The sequence below is a fragment of the Balearica regulorum genome, chromosome 32 (assembly GCF_011004875.1).
Source record: "Balearica regulorum gibbericeps isolate bBalReg1 chromosome 32, bBalReg1.pri, whole genome shotgun sequence".
NCBI lineage: Eukaryota > Metazoa > Chordata > Aves > Gruiformes > Gruidae > Balearica > Balearica regulorum.
In genome coordinates, this window is record NC_046215.1 from 1 (window position 1) to 21,472 (window position 21,472).

The window sequence follows — 21,472 nt, forward strand, 5'->3', positions numbered from 1 at the left end:
CGACCTACAGGGCGTTACGCCCAGGTGAGGAAGCTCTGTGGCAACCCCAGAAAAGAGTGGACTGTGATAGCCCGTTAGAAGAAGTTACGGTCAAAACCGAGATGATGGATGCGGCAAGAAGCCCGTCTTCAAGACCTAAGAATGTAAGGATGCAGGGAAGAAGCCCCGGTCCCTGAGAATGGACAGCTGGAGAGCAGAGCTCCCAATGCAGCCCAGGACTAGGCTGCAAAAAGAGGATCCGCCGGAAACTTCCGAGATGCAAGAATGATCCATGCCGTAAGCTTGCTAGGCGAACAAAGAAGCGCCCGACTGGCGCAACGCCGACAAGTACCGGGAGTCGAGAGCCTAGGGATGGCGCCCGAGAAGGATGCCGTGCCCCTTGAGCGCAAAGAGGGCGTTGAGACCCAAGGAAAGGCTAAGACAGAAGACAAGATACACAGACATAACACAGGCTGGAACTGCCCTGCCCAGTCTAGCATCGTACTGATGAGCAACCCGCTCCCTTTGCCTGCCTAAAGAGGCCTGCTCCCCGACAGCCCTCTCCCCTGCGCTAGCCATAAACCACCCCCCCCGCAACCCTCAAACTTGCCCCCTCCTCAGCCCGCACCCTCCCCGGCCACGGTCCCTCAACTTAGCTTGCAGAGGGCCGGGGATCTCGAACCATCCGCAACGAACAACGTGCGCATCGCACGTTGGCTAACTGGGAAGTTCCAGCACTTGCCCGGTGCCTCTTCATCATCTACAGTAAAAACAAACAAAAAACCACCAAAGCAGTGCCGTCAGTCAGCATTGCACCAGCCAACACCAACCTCGCCCACAACACCACCCCCCCCCCCCCTCCTCAGAAGCACCGTGGCTCTCCGCTCACCTGCTCGGTCCAGAGACGGACACGGCGGCCGTCCTCGCTTGTGGCACCTAAGACGCCAAGAGACACAAGATTACTCCTGTGTTTGTGAGAAGTCACCGCTCCCACGATCGCCCTCGCCGTTCCTCCGGCTCACCTCAAGTGGGCATCCCGTTCCAAAGGGGTGGCCGCACAGCGCCTGCAAAACCAGAAGGAAACGCTCAAACTAGTTGCCGTATACTACTGCGCTGTTAGACACTGACAAGCGCCTCACCTTCTCGGACCGCTCGTCGGCACGTGGCTTCGCCCCTCCGAGGCTCCCTGTGCAAGCTGCGAAAAAAACCAAACACAGAGCAAGAGGCACACCCTGAGACGCTGCCCAAAACTGTGGCTTACCTGCAACAATTCCTACCTCCCCCTCCTTGACCTCGGCCGCTCGCTCGCCTGGCCTCCGTCATTTTGGGCTGCCGTCCTTGCGCCCCACCTAGAAAACACAGACAAAAGATACCTGTATCTTAAACAGCAATGCAACGCCTGAAAAATAACTGCTGTACTTCAGCCCGCTAGTCGCTGCTCACCTGGCCCGAGTCACCTCCCGTGTCCGTGTCCTATGGGGTCCTCATCCAGCTTCGCACCTTCCAAATAAAAAACCACACACAAATCTTAATGGAGTCATAGAGCCACCTGCCACATCTTCCCTCCACCGCCACTGGCCGACCCACCTTCTTACGGCACTCCGTCCCCTCCCCTGCTGCTCTTTGGTGCGCATCTTCTCTCTCTGCATCTGAAAAAACCCCAAATGATTAAACAAGTCAGCCAGATGCTGAGCGAGAGCCAGACAATTCCACACTGACCATACTGACACACTAACCGTACCCTCTGATTGCTAGTCCACCTAACCCTGACTCGAAACCCCTGGACAGAGCAGCTCCATACCCAAGACACACACACATGGACCAAGACTACACAGAACGCTACAAACAACACGACTCACAAGTGAGAGAAAACTCTCAGCGAGAAGAGGGACTCCCGGACCGGAGAGGCTGCTGAGCAAGGCGACCTACAGGGCGTAACGCCCAGGTGAGGAAGCTCTGTGGCAACCCCAGAAAAGAGTGGACTGTGATAGCCCGTTAGAAGAAGTTACGGTCAAAACCGAGATGATGGATGCGGCAAGAAGCCCGTCTTCAAGACCTAAGAATGTAAGGATGCAGGGAAGAAGCCCCGGTCCCTGAGAATGGACAGCTGGAGAGCAGAGCTCCCAATGCAGCCCAGGACTAGGCTGCAAAAAGAGGATCCGCCGGAAACTTCCGAGATGCAAGAATGATCCATGCCGTAAGCTTGCTAGGCGAACAAAGAAGCGCCCGACTGGCGCAACGCCGACAAGTACCGGGAGTCGAGAGCCTAGGGATGGCGCCCGAGAAGGACGCCGTGCCCCTTGAGCGCAAAGAGGGCGTTGAGACCCAAGGAAAGGCTAAGACAGAAGACAAGATACACAGACATAACACAGGCTGGAACTGCCCTGCCCAGTCTAGCATCGTGCTGATGAGCAACCCGCTCCCTTTGACTGCCCAAAGAGGACTGCTCCCCGACAGCCCTCTCCCCTGCGCTAGCCATAAAACCCCTCCCCTGCAACCCCCAATCTTGCCCCCTCCTCAGCCCGCGCCCTCCCCGGCCACGGTCCCTCAACTTAGCTTGCAGAGGGCCGGGGAATCTCAAACCATCCACGAGAAACAACAACGTGCACATCGCACGTTGGCTAACTGGGAAGTTCCAGCACTTGCCCGGTGCCTCTTCATCATCTACAGTAAAAACAAACAAAATAACCACCAAAGCAGTGCCGTCAGTCAGCATTGCACCAGCCAACACCAACCTCGCCCACACCACCTCCCTCCTCAGAAGCACCGTGGCTCTCCGCTCACCTGCTCGGTCCAGAGACGGACACGGCGGCCGTCCTCGCTTGTGGCACCTAAGACGCCAAGAGACACAAGATTACTCCTGTGTTTGTGAGAAGTCACCGCTCCCACGATCGCCCTCGCCGTTCCTCCGGCTCACCTCAAGTGGGCATCCCGTTCCAAAGGGGTGGCCGCACAGCGCCTGCAAAACCAGAAGGAAACGCTCAAACTAGTTGCCGTATACTACTGTGCTATTAGACACTGACAAGCGCCTCACCTTCTCGGACCGCTCGTCGGCACGTGGCTTCGCCCCTCCGAGGCTCCCTGCGGCACCTGCAAAAAAACCAGCACGAGGCACATGCTGAGACACTGCCCAAAACTGTGGCTTACCTGCAACGATTCCTACCTCCCCCTCCTCGACCTCGGCCGCTCGCTCGCCTGGCTTCCATCGTTTTGGGCTGCCGTCCTTGCGCCACACCTAGGAAAAATAAACAAAGGATACCTGAATCTTAACCAGCAATGCAACACCTGAAAAATAACTGCTGTACTTCAGCCCGCTAGTCACTGCTCACCTGGCCCGAGTTATCTCCTGCGTCCATATACTACGGGGCCAATATCCAGCTTTGCACCTTCAAAATAATAACCCCACAAGTCTTAATGGCGTCATAGAGCCACCAGTTCACGTCTTCCCTCTGACGCCACTGGCCGACCCACCTTCTTACGGGGCGCTCCGCTCCCCTCCCCTGCTGCTCTTTGGTGTGCATCTTGTCTCTCTGCATCTGAAAAAAAACCCCAAAATAATTAAACTAGTCACCCAGATGCTGAGTGAGCGCCAAACAATTCCAGAGCTCTTGTTTCCATTTAGGAATACCATCTAGAGCCCAAACTACACACCCCCATTAAAAGACACCCCCAAACAGACAAGCGTTCGACACTTTGGAGGTTCAATCTGCTTTCAGTACCCCTGAACTGCCCCTCCCAGGTGGCTCCCATCATCTCCACAGCACACTATGGAAGTGACGCTCCGTGCGGCCTGCGGACGGCTGCTCGACCCGAGGCGACTACGCTACCTTTGCCCGAGTAGTCTGGCCGTATCAACACACTAACTGTACCCTTATTGCTATTCCACCCAACTCTGACTCGGCAACCCAGGCAAAGCAGCTCCACACCCAAGACGCACACACACGGACCAAGACTACACAGAACACTACAAACAACACGACTCCCAAATGAGAGAAAACTCTCAGCGAGAAGAAGGACTCCCGGACCGGAGAGGCTGCCGAGCAAGGCGACCTACAGGGTGCGACGCCCAGGCGAGGAAGCTCTGTGGCAACGCCAGAAAAGAATGGATGGAGATGGCCCGTTATAAGAAGTTACTGTCAAAACCGAGGCGAGGGATGCAGCAAGAAGCCTCTCTTCAAGACCTAAGAATTCAACGATGCAGGGAAGAAGCCTCGGTCCCTGCAAAGGAATGGCTGGAGAACAGAGCTCCCGATCAGCCCAGGACTAGGCTGCAAAAAGATGACCCACCGGAAACTTCCGAGATGCAAGAACGATCCACACTGTAAGCTCGCTAGGCGAACAAAGAAGCGCCCGACTGGCATGATGCCGATGAGCAAAGGCATCCAAGAGCCTAGGGATGGCGCCCGAGAAGCACGCCGTGCCTCTTGAGCGCAAAGAGGGCGTTGAGACCCGAGGAAAGGCTAAGACACAGAAGACAAGATACACAGACATAACACAGGCTGGAACTGCCCTGCCCGGTCTAGCATCGTGCTGATGAGCAACCCGCTCCCTTTGACTGCCCAAAGAGGACTGCTCCCAGACAGCCCCCTCCTCTACACTAACCTTAAATGCTTCCAAGAACAACAGAACATAACTGCTGTGACCGGTACTACTGCAAGCCTCGTCGTTCACTTACCAAAGAAGGTGAAAATAGAAAAAGCTTGTGTATCAGGACCATGATAAAAGACAGATCCCTAGCTGGAGACTGTTACGAGCGCAGGTGATACGCATCCTCTCCACTGTGAAATTCCGGGGAATACGGTCGCTCGAGCCTGCACTGGAAATAAGTGCCTAGTCCGTGTCTCTAAGTGACTGTGACATCCAGATGGACAGTGAAGGGATGGATGCAAAAATTAAGCCAGGGAATAAAGAAAGCAGAAGGTACAGGGAAGCAGAGACTTCAGAGTTCAGGAGGGTATACTTTGACCTACCCCATGCTTCGCAAGATGAGGCTCTTCTGACATTCGGCTCCGCTTGTGGCCGTGCTGAGGGCCGGAGAGCTTACACCGCACGTCTCGGTATTGTCGTACCTCCGGTTGGCTGCGATGAGACTGAGCTAGAATAGACCTCGGTGGCACCCAAATCCAACGGTAAAACTTATCTGAGAACGGGTGATGAGCCCTCCTCCTTCACAACTGTCCCTCAGTCCCAAAACTTTAGAAACTCCTTCTCTTCTCCTGAACTGTGAGAAGGAACCCTGCTCCTTCCCGACAGCTCTTGCCTTGTATTTGCACCCCCAAACCCCCTGTGTCGGCCGCTCCTCGAAGCCTTACCCTGCATTCTGCAGGCAACTCTTACCTTCTGTCTTCCTGCAAGCTATGGGCCTGCAAAATCAACAAAGTCCTGATGCTTATAATCTACGAGAAGCCTGCAGCGAGCCGCAAAGGTTCTAGGAACAGCACGGTACTCCGCAGATGATCGGGAAAAGCAGTGAGCCGTCCTGTCGCCTGAAAGACGCTATACCTTACATGTCTGCTGCTTTCTTGAGAAATGCTAAAGCCACGTGAACAAATACATGCAAGATGCTTACCCTAAACCCCGCTAGATAATCTCATCATTGGTCCTATTAAGAGAAATACTACTGGCACGTTATATAGCTTACAGGAAAACCGGAAAAAATCCAAGGTTGCATCTTCTGTAAAGTCAGGAATTCCAGTAAAATACAACAAACCTTGAAAAAAAAAAAGAAATACATGTTATTAAATGATCTTACAAACCTCTGAATGCTCAATACAAAAATACTGACCTGAGAAATCATAAATGAAAAAACCTCCAAATCTGCATAAAGCATACTTTCTTTTAAATACACTGCTTAACCTTGACTGGTCCCAAAGCTTTTATCTCTGATGCATCTACCCAAAGAGCCAAACTGATGCTAAAGCTGCCATTGACTGAAGGACCAGCACAGCACTGACACCAGAGAAGCCCAGAAGCAGATTGAGCTCCCTGGCAGAGGCCTGCAGTTCATATACCCTGGGCCCCACCCACCATCCTTCCCACCATCCCCTGGGAAAGGGGAGGGGCCGACTACCACAAGGCTTAAAAGTGGCCGGAGGAGCAGCAGTAGATTTTCTTACCTGTCTTGAGTTTAGGGCATGCTAAGTGCTGAATAGAGAAAACAGCTCTTGTCAGAAACATCAATACACGCTCTTTCACTGCAACTCCATCAATCGTATTGGTAATGTGACCAGGTATGTAATTAGTTTTAATTTTTCTAGGCTATATACAGAAAAAGATAAATGGAATACTAAATCTTGTAGGAAAGTAGTTAATTAAATGCAATGACAATATTGTTGTTGAAAATTATGTCTGTTAGTTTGCTATAAAAACCCTAAAATGCTCTGGGCTTATGCATCATTTTGAGTGAGACCACAGGTACTGCCTAACTTCTACCAGAACTATGTTCTGGATAAGACTGAATGATGAAGCTGGAATAGATCTTGTGAGAATCCCTTCTCAAAAATATATCTGGCTGAAGAGTAAACTACTTACTGTAAGTTGTCAACTAACCTCGACGGTTTCCCCTACTGACTCCCTTAACAGAACTAGATGAGTCCCAAAGGAGAGAAAGCGCCAGAAAACCATGGAAAATTAGAAACATGCATCAGAAACTCTACATAAACGCCCTTATGAACAGGCAAGTAGCTAGAACAAAATATCGGCGATATTAACACGCTATTAACAAAATATTGGCGATAATTAACACGCCGCTGTAGTATGGACGCTGTTTTTGGCACGAATCCGAAACGTAGCCCCGTACCGGCTACCGTGAAGGAAACTGACCCTATCCCATCCAAAACTGGCACGCACGGAAATGAAATTTTAAAAGTTGCGGTACGGGAAATGTGGGAGGAAAATTACGAATGGGACGGAAAGCTAAATAAATAAAGACTTAAACAGAAAACTTGGAGTGCGATGGAGTACGGGAAAGACAAGAAAACAATAAAAAAACCAGATGTCAAACATAAAAGTTGTCATGGAAAGAAAACATAATAAGGGATGGCATTAAGCCAGGCAAGAAAAAATTTTAAAATGAGGATATGGTAAAAAATAGATGCTGACAAGGAAATACAATTTAAGAAGCAACAGGGTATGTGACAGATGGCAATAAATTTAAAAAATATGGATAGGGAGCTCGATAAAAGTAGATGTGGGATGAAAATGGAAAAAGCAACGGTGTTCAGAACAGATGGGAAAAAATTTAAAAATAAAGACAGTGAATGGGTTAAAGTAGGCATAGAAAGAAAATTTTAAAAGCAAAGGTATTAAGGAAAGACACACAAAAAAAAATAAGGGTAGGGTGATGGAGACACACAGAGGAAGCAAATGATAAAAGCAGAGGCATTAAGGAAAGAAAAGGAAAAGTTACAAAATAAGAATAGGGAGAAAAATACAGAGAGACATAGGAAGAAAATTTCAAAAGCAACAGGGTACAGGACGGACGAGAAACAAATAAGGCAGAATTGGTTAAAGCGGACGTTGAAAAAATTTTAAAAGCGATGAGGTATAGGGCAGATGGGAAAACAAAAAATAGGGACGTCACAGCAAATAAACTTAGACGTAGAAAGAAAATTTTAAGTGCGACAGCTTTAAGGAAAGACGAGAATAAAATAACTAAGAACGGGGGGAAAATAGCATGTGCGCAAAAGTAAAAATCGACGAGATATGCGACGAAAAAATAGACCGAGTATGGGAAACTCAATAAATGGAGACACTGAAAATGTTTAAAGCGACCGTGTAGAGGGCAGAGAAGGAGGAATTAAAAAATAGAGACGGGGCGTCGGATAGAGGGAGATGTAGAAATTTTTAAAAGCGATAGGCTACAAGAAATGTGAGAAAGAAGAAAAAAGTAAGAATGGGGATGAGAATAGAAGGAAACATGGAAAGAAAATTTAAAAAGTGGTGGGGTATACAGAAGAAAGGGATGAAGTAAAATTTAGGGAAAGGGAGATGGATAAAGGGAGTTGTTGAAAGAGAAATTAAATAGCAATGGACTACAAGGAACATAGAAAACAATTGAAAAAAATCAAGAAAGGGAGACAGAGAGATGTAGAAGGAATTTTAAAAAGCAAGTGAGTACAAGAAATAAAACATAGGGACGGGAAGATGGGTAGAGGACAATGTGGAAAGAAAATTTAAAAACTGATGGGATACAAGAAAGACAGAAATATTAAAAAAGGGACAGGGAGATGAATAGAAGGAAACATAAAACTTTAAAAAGTGACTGGGTACGGAGGGAGGAATAAAAAATAGGGAGAGGAAAACAGATTTGTTAAATCTACCAGAGGTGAGTTACCCTAAGTTTGCTTTACTGCAGTGCTGGATGCACGGGGGAAACGGCTCCATCAAACGTGCATCCGGGTGATTACCAACACACAGGTTATACAGAATCAAAATATACATATTCATTATTTTCCAAGAAAAGGCAATCCTATGATAATAATTTCTTGGAATCCATTTCCATATTCTCCTCCCCGTCACGCCTGCTCAGTGATTCGAGTCAGTGGTCCTCAGGGGTCTCTGGTGGTCGGCGGCGGTCACGCACCCGCGTTTGCCGGATGAGCCTCTTCTTGCAGGCGTGCGCGGTATCCTTGCCGTGGATACGCCTGTCTGTAACAACTTCGTAAGATTAATATTCCCGGGCCTATTGTCCGGTTGGGTAGGGACTGTACGTGGAACGTAGCGGCATTGTACCTTGCTGTGGTCAGTTAGCTTCATTATCTATTACCTTGGTTAGAAACCCCTTTCCCACGATTATAGGCTTTGAAACAGTTCTAGGCCTTAAGCAGCTTTCTAGTTAACAAAAGTTTTATTCTAGCTAAGCTTCTATATCTTTTACAGTTCCCTCCGTTTGTTTTCGTTGCATCCCTGCAATTATTTATATCTCCAAGCTACTCGCAATTTTGCTACTATACTAGAAAAACAGGTGATACGACATTGAAAAATCACTATTACTCATACAATCCCTATGATCGCTAAGGCTGCTACAGCAGGTGCCTTTTTGAGCCACGCAGATAGATCGGGAACCCGAGAAGTCGACCCCGACACGGTATCGGTAAAACTCTGAGATGTATTGTCTCTTTGTACTCGTCGCATTTGAGAACTAATTTCCCAGATTTTATGTATGTCAGTCAATAATTCCCCTGAATGATCTATACACGTGCAATGACTCGCATTTAGCGTTGTGCAAACTCCACCTTGTGATGCTAACATCGTATCTAAGGCCGTACGATTTCGTAGGGTAATCGTTGGGAGTTCTGCAATTTCAATTTGCAAGGTGGTTAACCCACGAGCGGCATAGTTTGCCGGTTTTTCAATTTCTATGTTTAAAATTGCTTTTTCCAGTTCGCTCACTCCTAAAAATGGTACGAACCATTGGAGAAAAAAATGAAATCCTGAGGGCTTTTCTATTAATGGGTTATCGGTCCTTTTAACACGAGTTAAAAAGGTGCGATGCCAGATTAGAACTTCTGTAGTTTTAGGGAGAATTCGTAAATCCACAGTTACCGATCCTAGAGTGCAAATTCCTCCCTGACGTGGCTCAAGTGCTTTATAAGCTTTGTCGCTACATGACCGAAATACTCCCGATGCCTTTGGTCCCCTCCGGGCCCAGCTCGAGCGAGATTTAATATGATTAGTTGTGTTACATTTAGTCCGACTTCCCATAAAAGCGTGGTTAAGACAAAACTGCCGAGTCCGACTCTCTGGGGCGTAACGTCTCTCTACGCAGAGGATGTTATGATATTCGTCTAAAGGAGGAATTTTGATGTTTAATATTTGCTCTTCATATTTAGTCATTACAGAAGTATTTCTCCAAAACTTTTCCCAAACTGAATCCTTCAGAATTGGAATACCAATTAATTCAAATCCACGATCTACAGATTTCGGTAAAGATGCACAAAGCCGACATTCAGTAAAATTCAGATGCTTTGCAAAGGACTTCATTAAAGAAACGTGAGCGTTATTTAACCAAAAAGTTAAACTTCATTTACTTGATCTAGATTTGGTCGTTATTTTGTCAGTATCAGAAATGCCGGCTTGAAAACCCCCTGGAAAATCATAATCGTGTGCTACTGGAAAATTCCTAAACCCATCTTTGATAACGTAATACGTTACAAAAAAGAACGGACTCGTCAGATTCAAATTGATACAACACCAATCATTGTGTTTACCCTCTGTCATTACCCATAAATGATGGTTGACGCACCAGGTTCCCGTTCCTGTTTGCGGCTCGTATGTGTACGTGTGATATGGATACGTATTCTATGTATAACTTCTTAATGGTTCCTTTCCATTCTCGAGATCTTCCGTCACAAATCCAACACAAAATTCTAGAAAAACATCAGGATTAAAAAAAGGATTCCGTACAATCTCAGTATCGCTATCTAGTACAATATTTTCCCCTTTTGCATTCTTAGCTCCCCAAACTTTACAAAAGGTTTGCTCCCGGAGACTAGTATTACTATATCGTATTATGGTTCCATTTGTAAGTACGTATCTGTATTGCAGGATGAACTTTGTCCGCAAGGTATCGGCAAATACAGCGGCGCGTTGATTTTCATTCCGTCGGGGAATCTTTATGCACGTGAGTGATGGATTCATGTCTCTTTTCCTTGTACCTTTACAGCATAAAAGGAGGTTAATAACACCATCTAAGGTCCTTCCCGTTTGGGCTCAAATCTATTTTTCTGTTTAAAATTCTGTATATACATTTTATCCCCTGGTTGAATATTGTGTACCAGAATTTCAGGTGTTATCCCTTGATACCAATAAGCATGATTTTGTAATTGCAAAAAAAAGAATTTTGCAAATGAAACAAATATTGAGTTACCTGTTCATCTCCATCCAAAAGGCTTGTTTTTGCTGGAATATAAGTTCCAGGTACTGCTAAAATTCTCCCAAATAAAACTTCTACTGGAGATACACCCACTGGTTGCCTCGGTGTGTTTCTAATGTCCCAGAGTACTACATTTAATGCTTCTGGCCACTTCAAGCCAGTTTGTTTACAGGTTGTTGCAGCAAACAACATCCCCAGAGAGGAACTGACAACTGAGCCCTCACCGCTGCCTCTGGGAGAGGGAAACAACCAGCAACTCTTATCCACAGTGACGACCGTAGCTCTCCTGAAGCAGCAACCCCTTCTTCTGGAGGAGCTTTTGGAGACACCGCTGTTTTCTCCAAAGTGATGCTAATGACACCAGCATTTATGGCGCGATAAAGTATCTTTGAGGGCCAGCTTGCTGACATGAAGACAGGGTTGGGCAGAGTCTGTGGCTACGGGGGAAGTGCTGGAGCTGGGAGCAGCTGTGCGGGATAACCAGATCTAGAGCATGTTTGTTGAGGTGAGAGGCAGACAGTGCCTGTTCCACAGGGGGAAACGACACCTGCCGGCACGCACTGGCAAACACCGCGTATCAGCCGAGTGCTGTGAGACTACAGCTCCATACATGCCGCGGGAGGCAGCCTTCCGTGCTTCCCGACCCTGCGGGGACACCGTCCCGTCCCCGGCGCCGACTCACCTGAAAGCCCCGCCGAGCCGCGACGGCGGCACCGAGCTCCGCAGCGCGGCTCCGGGCTGCATGGCCAGCGCTCCCCCCCGCAAGCTCCGGCCGGTCTCCCCGCCCGGCTCCGACACGGCGCGCACCCCCCCCACCCGCCGCCCGGCTCCGGGCAGCCCCCCTCCCCTCTGTGACAAAGACTCCGCCGCCCCCCCGCCCCTCCTCGGGGCTTTCCCCGGGACCCGCCGGTCCATCCCGCTGCCCCGCTCACCTTCTCCCTCCGTGCAGCCGCAGCCCGGCGCCGCCTCCGCTCCTCCCTCGGCTCACAGCAGCCCCTGCACGCCGGCAGCCCTTTATAGGGAGGGGCCGTGGCCATCAGCCTCACTGCCCCCACCTGGGGCTCCTCCAGCCCCAACCCACAGCTGGAGCCCAGCAGGAACAGGGGGCCATCGCCTGACCCCCCCTAGGCTGGGTTGACCCTGGCTGAGGGCCAGGTGCCCACCAGAGCCCCTCTAGCACTCCCCTCCTTCTCTAGACAGAGGAGAAAAAGTAGAACGAAAAGCTTGTGGGTCCAGATAAGGACAGGGAGAGATCGCTCACTAGTTAGCGTCACGAGCAAAACAGACTGCCCTTAGGGAATTAATCTAATTTATTACTAAGCAAAACCGAGTAGAGGAATGAGAAATAAAATCCAATCTTAAAACACTTCCCCCCACCCCTCCCATCTTCCCGGGCTCAACTTCACTCCCAGCTTCAACCTCCGCCCCCCCTCAGCGGCACAGGGGGACAGGGAATGGGGATTACGGTCAGTTCATCACACGGTGTTTCTGCCGCTTCTTCCTCCTCAGGGGAGGACTCCTCTCATCCTTCCCCTGCTCCAGTGTAGGGTCCCTCCCACGGGCTACAGTCCTTCACAAACTGCTCCAACGTGAGTCTCTCCCACGGGGTGCAGACCTTCAGGAGCAGACTGCTCCAGCGTGGGTCCCCCACGGGGTCACAAGTCCTGCCAGCAAACCTGCTCTGGCGTGGGCTCCTCTCTCCAGGGGTCCACAGGTCCTGCCAGGAGCTTGCTCCAGTGTGGGCTTCCCACGGGGCCACAGCCTCCTTCAGGTGCCTCCACCTCCTCCGGTGTGGGGGCCTCCAGGGACTGCACGTGGAATCTCTACACCCCCTCATCTTTCCGCCATGGGCTGCAGGGGGACAGCCTGCTTCACCATGGTCTTCACCATGGGCTGCAGGGGGACCGCTGCTCCGGCACCTGGAGCACCTCCTGCCCCTCCTCCTGCACTGACCTTGGTGTCTGCAGAGTTCCTTACATCTTCTCACTCCTGTCTCCAGCTGCAAAAGCTCTCTCTAGCTGTTTTTCTCTTAACTATGTTCTCACAGAGGTGCTGATTGGCTTGGCCTTGGCCAGCGGCGGATCAGTCTTGTAGCCGGCTGGCATTGGCTCTATCAGACACAGGAGAAGCTTCCGGCAGCTTCTCACAGAAGCCACCCCTGCAGCCCCCCCCGCTACCACAACCTTGCCAGGCAAACCCAACACAAGACCCACCAGAAAGGAATCAATTTGATTGAGAGGGCAGTGGAAGAGTGGGAAAAACTAAAGGAGTCTTCCCACTCGTGGTGGAATTGGTTAACCTCATGGCTACCAAACCTAACCTGGCTGAAGGAATTGTTTGTAGTAATCATAGCTACAGTTGTCGTGGGTATATTACGTTGTATCATGATTCAATGTTTACCCTTAATCGCATGGTGTTGTACCCAATTGTGTGTACCTGAGAGTCAAAGATGATATTATCACAATTATGCCATCTAGGTGAAACTCCCAAAGAGATCTTACTTTGGAAGTCTCAAAGGGGGGAAATGTTGAGAAATTCTTTTACTGAGCAACAATTAGCTTTGAATTTAACAAGGCCTATGAGCAATTAATGTGTACGGAGAAGATATCCTAACCTTGAGAAGAGAACCATCCTGGCAGAATTGCCCAAACAGGGTCAATAAGGAAGAACAGCTTGGCCGGATGACAGAGTTGGGAAACATCCAAGAAGAAGAAATTGTCCTCGAGACTCGTGACCGTAAAAGGGAAAAAGGAGTAGGGGGCTAACTCCCCAAAAGACCACCGACGACCCCTACGCACATGTACTGCAGTTTTGCAACACCAGCGTTACATAAATGTAGTAGATAGGCAGAGACTTCTTGGAAAATCTATGAATATTCATGTCTTTAAGGTATATAAAAGATGAACTTTTGTTTTAAGGTAGGTGCGCTAGGTGGAGCTATCCCCTGTGCATCCGTTGCCATAATAGAGAATGCCTGCTCTTTAATATTACATTAGTGTTAAGGAGTTTTTTCCTGGTTGTTTGGTAATGGGAGCTGGTGGGATCCAGGGACTGGCCTCTCAGAGGGTCCCTGCTTGTAGTGACCCATGGGGCAGCTGCCCCCCTCACCCTTCCTTGCCCCCCCTGGAGGCACCTGGGGTCCCCCCCGCTCATCCTGCCTCTCTGAGCTTGCCTGGGGGAGAATGTGGGAGGAAGTGTGTGGGTTTTGGGACCCAGCCCAAGGGAATGCCAGGGTAGGGTGGAATAGAAACCGCCTATTGGTTATGTGCGGTGGAGTCGTACTGGGAATGCTGGGAGCACTGTGAGTGCACGGGAACTGCACTAGCAGCCTTGGGGTGTATACTGGAAGCACTGGGCCCATATGGGGATTGTACTGAGACATCTGCAGCCCAGGCTGGCATTGTACTGGGAGCACTGGTGCTACAGAGGGAGTGCTGGGGTCCATACTGGGACCTGACTCAGACAGCTGCAGCTCAGGATGATCTGGTACTGGGTGCACTGGAGCCCACACTGGGATGGGTGCTTGGAGAGCTGTGGCTCACGCTGGGCATCATATGGGGAGTGCCAGGCTAGTACTGGGACAGGGGGTGGGCAGTATGGGGCCATACTGGTGTGTTCAGGGGCTGGGGGGGGTATCCCCATCATCCCCCCTCACCAGAGGCACCAGCCTCAGCCCCTCTGTCAGCACCTCCAGGCCTGACCCATGGCTGATGCACAAGTGCCCCCACTGCCCCCCGCTTCCCACCACTGACCCCTTTTCCCCATTCTGCCTGGTTTTGGCCCACGTCCTTCCTGGCTTTTCCTCTAGTTTAGCTGGGGGTTTTTTTCTGCCCTTTTCACAAACTCTGTTTTGCCATTTTGCTTTTCTTGCCCCAAATTGTACCTCATCTGACCCAGAATCCTCATTTTTCTCTTCCACCACCATTTTTTTCCACTCCTTTTTTCCTCATTTTCCTTCTAATTTTCCCATTTCCCCTGTGTTTCTGCCCACTCCCCTCTCTGTTTCTGTTTTCTCCCGTTTTCTCCCCATTTCCCCCTGCCACAGGATACAATTGTCAAGGGGTAGGTCCAACAGCACCAGCCAGGCCCCACCAGAGCATCACCCAACCACTTCATTCAGCTGCTGTACCGCATACATCTACTGCGCGTTTCCCCTCCACAGCGACCACCAGTTACCACCAGAATGCACAACAATGCGCTGCTGGCAACTGGTGGCGTTTCCTCCTCTGCAGTGCCAGCTGCCCGACCCTCGCACACCCGAGAGCGGGTGGCGGGTACCTCGACGCTCCTCTCCCACCAGGCTTCCTGGACGCACGTCCTCTCCCCTGAGAGCTGCACGCTCAGGCCATCCAGGAGCTGTGCTACCCCTCTCATCTAGCCCCCTTTTATGCTGAGCATGACAGCTTAGGCTATGTAATACCCCTTTAGTTAGTTTGGGTTGCCTGTCCTGGCTGTGTTCCATCCCAGCTCCTGCAAAATTTAACTCTGTCCCAGCCAAAACTAGATGGTATCTACCCTTTATTCTATACCATCTCCATCCACGTTCCAAACGTGGCCACACAGCGCCTGCAAAAGCAGAGGGAAATGCTCCAACTAGGTGCCGTACAGCGCTGTGCTTTTAGACACTGACAATCGCCTCACCTTCTCAGACCGCTCATTGGCGCACAGCTTCGCCCCTCCGAGGCTCCCTGTGGCACCTGCCAAAAACAAAGCAGAAGCCACGTGCTGAGAGAGTGCCCAAAACCGCAGCCTACCTGCGGCAACTCCTACCTCTCCCTTCTTTGCCTCAGCCACTCGTCCTCACCACCTCTGCCATTTACATGTTGCCACGCTGATGCTTGCGCCCCACCTGGAAAACACAAACAAAAGGATACCTTTAACTTAGCCAGCAATGTGACACCTGAAAAATAACTGCCACTTCAGCCCACTAGTCACCGCTCACCTGGCCTGAGTCAGCTCCAGTGCCAATATGCTGCTTCGCTCATTACCTGACACCTTCAAAAATAAAAAAAAGCCACACACGTTAATTTTAATGTAGTCATCTAACCACCAGCCACATCTTACCTCCAACACCACTGGCCAGCCCACCTTCTTATGGTACTCTGCAGCACACATCTAGCCTGGCCACATCTGAAAGAGACACCAGATTATTAAAACAAGTCACCCAGATGCCAAGCGAGAACTAAACAATTCCAGACTGGGCATATAAACATACTAACCACACACTCTTAATGCTATTCCACCTAATCCTGGCTTGACACCCCCAGGCACAGCAGCTCCATGCCCACCACACACAGACCAACACTACACAGAATGCTACAAACAACATGACTCAAGGATGAGAGAAAACTAAGAACAACTCCTGGACCAGAGATGCTGCTGAGCAAGACGACCTACAGGGCACAATGCCTTGGCGAGGAAGCTCTATGGCACTCCCAGAAAAGAATGGAGTGTGATGGCCCATTATAAAAAGTTATGGTCAGACCTGAGACGATGGATGTGCAAGAAGCCGGTCTTCAAGACCTACAAACATCAGGAGGCAGGGAAGAAGCCCCAGTCCCTGAAAAGAGATGGCTAGAGAGCAGTGCTCCTGACACAGCCTAGGAAGAGGCTGCAAGAAGAGGACCAGGCAGAAACTTCCAAAAATGCAAGATCGATCCATGCTGTAGAGCTTGCTATGCAAGAGAAGCGGCACCCGATTGGCACTATGCTGATGAGTAGAGGCATTAGAGACCCTAGGGATGGCACCTGAGCAGCATATCATGCCTCTTGAGTGCAAAGAGAGCATTGAGACCCAAGGAAAGGCTAAGACACAGAAGACAAGACGCACAACAACTCAGACTCAGGCCGGAGCTGCCCTGCCTGGCACAGTCTAGCATGGTGCTGACAAGTAACCCACTCCCTTGGCCTGCCCAAAGGGGACTGCTTCCAGACAGCCCTCTCCCCTACGCTAACCATAAAAACCTCTCCCCTGCAACCCCCAGACTTGCCCTCTCCTCATCCCACTCCCTCCCCAGGTACAGTCCCTCAACTTAGCTTTCAGAGGGCCAGAGATCTGAATCCATCCACAACAAACAACGTGTATGTCACACATCGGCTAACTGGGACATTCCTGCAGTTGCCAGGTTCCTCTTCATCATCTACAATAAAAAACTCAAAACAACCAACCAAACAGTGCCATCAGTCACCATCACACCAGTCAACACCAACCTTGCCCACAACGTTCCCCCTCCTCAGAAGCACCGTGTCTTTCTACTCACCTGCTCGTTCCAGAGACGCACACTGCAGCTGTCATCGCTTCTGGCACCTAAGACACCAAGGGAGACAAAATTATTCCTATGCTGGTGAGAAGTCACCGCTCCCATGATCTCCCTCACTACTCTTCCAGCTCACCTCAAACAGGCATCCAGTTCCAAACGTGGCCACGCAGCGCCTGCAAAACCAGAGGGAAATGCTTAAACTAGGTGCCATACAGTGGTCTGCTTTTAAACACTGACAACTGCCTCACCTTCTCGGACCGTTCATCGGCACGTGGCTTCGCCCCTCCGAGGCTCCCCGCAGCACCTTGCAAAAACAAAGGAAAAGCCACATGCTGAGAGAGTGCCCAAAACTGCAGCCTGCCCGCACCAATTCCTACCTCCCCCTCCTTTACCTCAGCTGCTTGTCCTCACCACCTCTGCCATTTACAGGTTGCCACGCTGAGGCTTGCGCCCCACCTAGAAAACACAAACAAAAGGATACCTATATCTTAACCAGCAATGCAACATCTGCAAAAATAACTGCTGTACTCTAGCCCACTAGTCACTGCTCACCTGGCCTGAGTCACCTCCAGTGCCGATATCCTAGAGCGTCAACATCTGGCTTTGCACCTTCAAAATTAAAAACCCACACACCAATTTTAATGGAGTCATATAGCCATCAGCCACATCTTCCCTCCAACACCACCAGCCGACCCACCTTCTTACAGGGCTCTGCTCCCCTCCTGTGCTGCTCTGTAGTGCGCATCTCTCTCTGCATCTGAAAAAAAAACCCCTAAATTATTAACAAGTCACCTGGATGCTGTGATAGCTGAACAATTCCAGAGCTCTTGTTCGCCTTAGGAATACTATCCAGAACGCAACTACAGACCACCATTAAAAATACCCCCAAACTTTAATCCCCACAGGGACAAGCCTTTGACACCTTGGAGAGTCAGTCTGCTTTCACTACCCCTGAACACCCCATCCCAGGTGGCTCCATTCATCTCCACAGAACACTATGGAAATGATGCTCTGCTCAGTCAGCCGACAGCTACTCTGAGGCAACTATGCAACCTTTGCCCAAGCAGCCTGGACATATTGAGATACTAACCATATGTTCTTTTTGCTATTCCACCTATCCCTGACTCGACAACCCAGGCAGAACAGCTCCATGCCCTGCAGACACACAACACCAACATTACACAGAATGCTACGAACAATGCGACTCCAAGATGAGAGAAAACTCTCAGCAAGAAGAGAGACTCCTGGACCAGAGATGTTACCGTGCAAGATGACCTACAGGGCGCAACACCCAGATGAGAAAGCTCTCTATAGCACTCCCATAACTGACCACAACAGCCCATTGTAAGATGTTACTGTCAAAAACGAGATGATGGATGCAGCAAGAAGCCTGTCTTCAAGACCTAGAGAATGTAAGGATGCAGGGACCCAGTCCCTGGACAGCTGAGCTCCCGACACAGCCTGGTATTGTGCTGCAGAAAGACGATGCACCCGAAACTTCTGACATGTGAGACCAGTCCACGCTGTAAGCTTGCTATGCAAGAAAAGTGCCCGACTGGCACTATGCTGATGAGTACAGGCATTCGAGAGCCTAGGGATGGCACCCAAGAAGCACGCCGTGCCCCTTGAGCGCAAAGAGGGCATTGAGACCCAAGGAAGGGCTAAGACACAGAAGACAAGATACACAAACATACCACACACACAGGCTGGAACTGCCCTGCCCGGCACAGGCTAGCATCATGTTGACAAGTAACCCGCTCCCTTTGCCCACTCAAGAGGGCTGCTCCCAGACAGCCCTCTCCCCTATGCTAACCATAAAACCTCTCCCCTGCAACCCTCAAACTCGCCCCCTCCTCATCCCACTCCCTCCCCAGCCACGGTCCCTCAACTTAACTTTCAGAGGGCTGGGGATCTAGAACCATCCACAACAAAAACATCAACACCACATATTGGCTAATTGGGACATTCCGGCAGTTGCCCAGTTCCTCTTCATCAGCTACAATAAAAAACCAGAACACAAACAACAAACCAGCACTGTCAGTCAGCATTGCATCAGTCAGTCAACACCAACCTCGCCCACAACAACCCCCCTCCCTCAGAAGCACTGTGGCTCTCCACTCACCTGCTCGTTCCAGAGGTGGACACCGCACTGTCATTGCTTGTGGACCTAAGACACTAAGAGACACAAAATTACTCCTACATTTGTGAGAAGTCACCTCTCCCACAATCGCCCTCACTGTTCCTCCAGCTCACCTCAAACAGGCACCTGGTTCCAAAGGGGTGGCCACACAGCACCTGCAAAACTAGAAGGAAATGTTAGCCATATACTGCTGTGCTATTAGACACTGACAACCGCCTCACCTTCTGGGACCGCTCATCAGCGTGCTGCTTCCCCCCTCCATGGCTCCCTGCGGCACCTGCAAAAAACAAAGCAAGAGGCACATGCTGAGATAGTGCCCAAAACTGCCACCCGCACAGATTCTCATCTCCCCCTCCTTTACCTCAGCTGCTTCCTCACCTGAGGTCTGTCATTTTGGGCTGCCATGCTCGCACCCCACCTAGAAAACACAAAGGAGAACTGTATCTTAACCAGCAATGCAATGCCTGAAAAATAACCACTACTTCAGCCCACAAGTCACTGCTCACCTGGCCCAAGTCATCTCCCATATCCATATCCAGATTCACACCTTCAAAACAAGAAACCCCACACAAATCTGAATGCAGTCATATAGCCACCAGCCACATCTTCCCTCTGACACCACCAGCTGACCCACCTTCCTCCTACGGCACTCTGCTCCCCTCCTCTGCTGCTCTTTGGTGCACATCTAGCCTGTCTGCATCTGAAAAAACACACCAAATTATTAAACGGGTCACCCAGATGCTGAGTGAGAGCCAAACAATTCCGGACTGGCCATACTGACACACTAACCGTACACTCTTATTGCTATTCCCCCTAACCCTGAGTCAACACCCCCAGGCAGAGCAGCTCCATGCCCACCACACACACAGGCCAACACTACAAATGATGTGACTCCAAGATGAGAGAAAACTCTCAGCAAGAAGAACGACTCCCGGACCGGAGAGGCTGCCAAGCAAGATGACCTACAGGGTGCACCCCCCAGGCAAAGAAGCTCTACAGCAACCCCAGAAAAGAATTGACCGTGATGACCTGTAATAAGAAGCTATTGTCAAAACCGACATGACAGATGCAGCAAGATGGCTTGCTTCAAGACCTAAGAACATAAGGATGCAGGGAGCAAGATCGAGTCCCTGAAAAGGGATGGCTGGAGAGCCGAGCTCCTGACGTAGCCTAGTATTGTGCTGCAAAAAGAGGACCCACCGGAAATTTCTGACGTGCAGGACAGATCCATGCCATAAGCTTGCTATGCAAGAAAAGCACCCGATTGGCACTACCCTGATGAGTATGGGCATTCGAGACCCTAGGGATGGTGCACGAGAAGCATGCCGTGCCCCTTGAGCGCAAAGAGGGCGCTGAGACCTAAGGAAGGGCTAACAGACAGAAGACAACATACACAACAAACATACCACACACACAGGCTAGAACTGCCCTGCCCAGCACAGGCTAGCATCGTGCTGACAAGTCACCTGCTTCCCTTTGCCCGCCCAATGAGGGCTGCTCCCAGACAACCCTCTCCCCTACGCTAATCATAAAACCCCTCCCCTGCAACCCTCAAACTTGCCCCCTTCCTACGTCCCACTCCCTCCCTAGCCCTGGTCCCTCAACTTAGCTGTCAGAGGGCCGGGGATCTGGAACCATCTGCAACAGAAAACCTGCGTGCCACGCATTGGCAAACCAGCATGGTCCTGCAGTCACTCAGTTCCTCTTTATCAGCTACCATTAAAAAACCCACACCACAAACAATAAAACAGTGCCATCGGTCAGCATCACACTGGTCACACCAACCTCTCCCACAACATCCCCCTCCTCAGAAGCACCATGGCTTTCCACTCACCTGCTCATTCCAGAGACGGACACTGCAGCTGTCGTCGCCTGTGGCGCCTAGGATGCCATGAGACACAAAATTACTCCTATGTTTGTGGAAAGTCACCATTCCCAGGATCGCCCTCGCTGTTTTTCCAGCTCACCTCAAATGGGCATCCAGTTCCGACAGCGGCCACACAGCTCCTGCAAAACCAGAGGGAAACACTCAAATGAGTTGCTCTATAGTGCTGTGCTATTAGACACTGACAACCGCCTCACCTTCTCTGACCGCTCATCGGCGTGCTGCTTCACCCTTCCGAGGCTCCCTGCGGCACCTGCAAAAAACAAAGCAAGAGGCACATGCTGAGACAGTGCCCAAAACCGCAGCCTGCCCACATGGATTCCGATCCCCTG

General features: G+C 50.4%; 1 long non-coding RNA gene across 1 annotated transcript; it reads right to left on the minus strand.

Annotated features, from left to right (window-relative positions):
* Positions 1 to 1,275: 1,275 nt before the first annotated feature.
* On the minus strand, positions 1,276 to 20,117 carry LOC142598902 (uncharacterized). The gene is made up of 4 exons (XR_012832759.1): positions 19,966 to 20,117; positions 17,813 to 17,887; positions 1,423 to 1,479; positions 1,276 to 1,328 (listed from the first exon to the last, which is right to left on the minus strand). It is a non-coding gene; the product is annotated as an uncharacterized LOC142598902 (long non-coding RNA).
* Between the last annotated feature and the right edge of the window lie 1,355 nt (positions 20,118 to 21,472).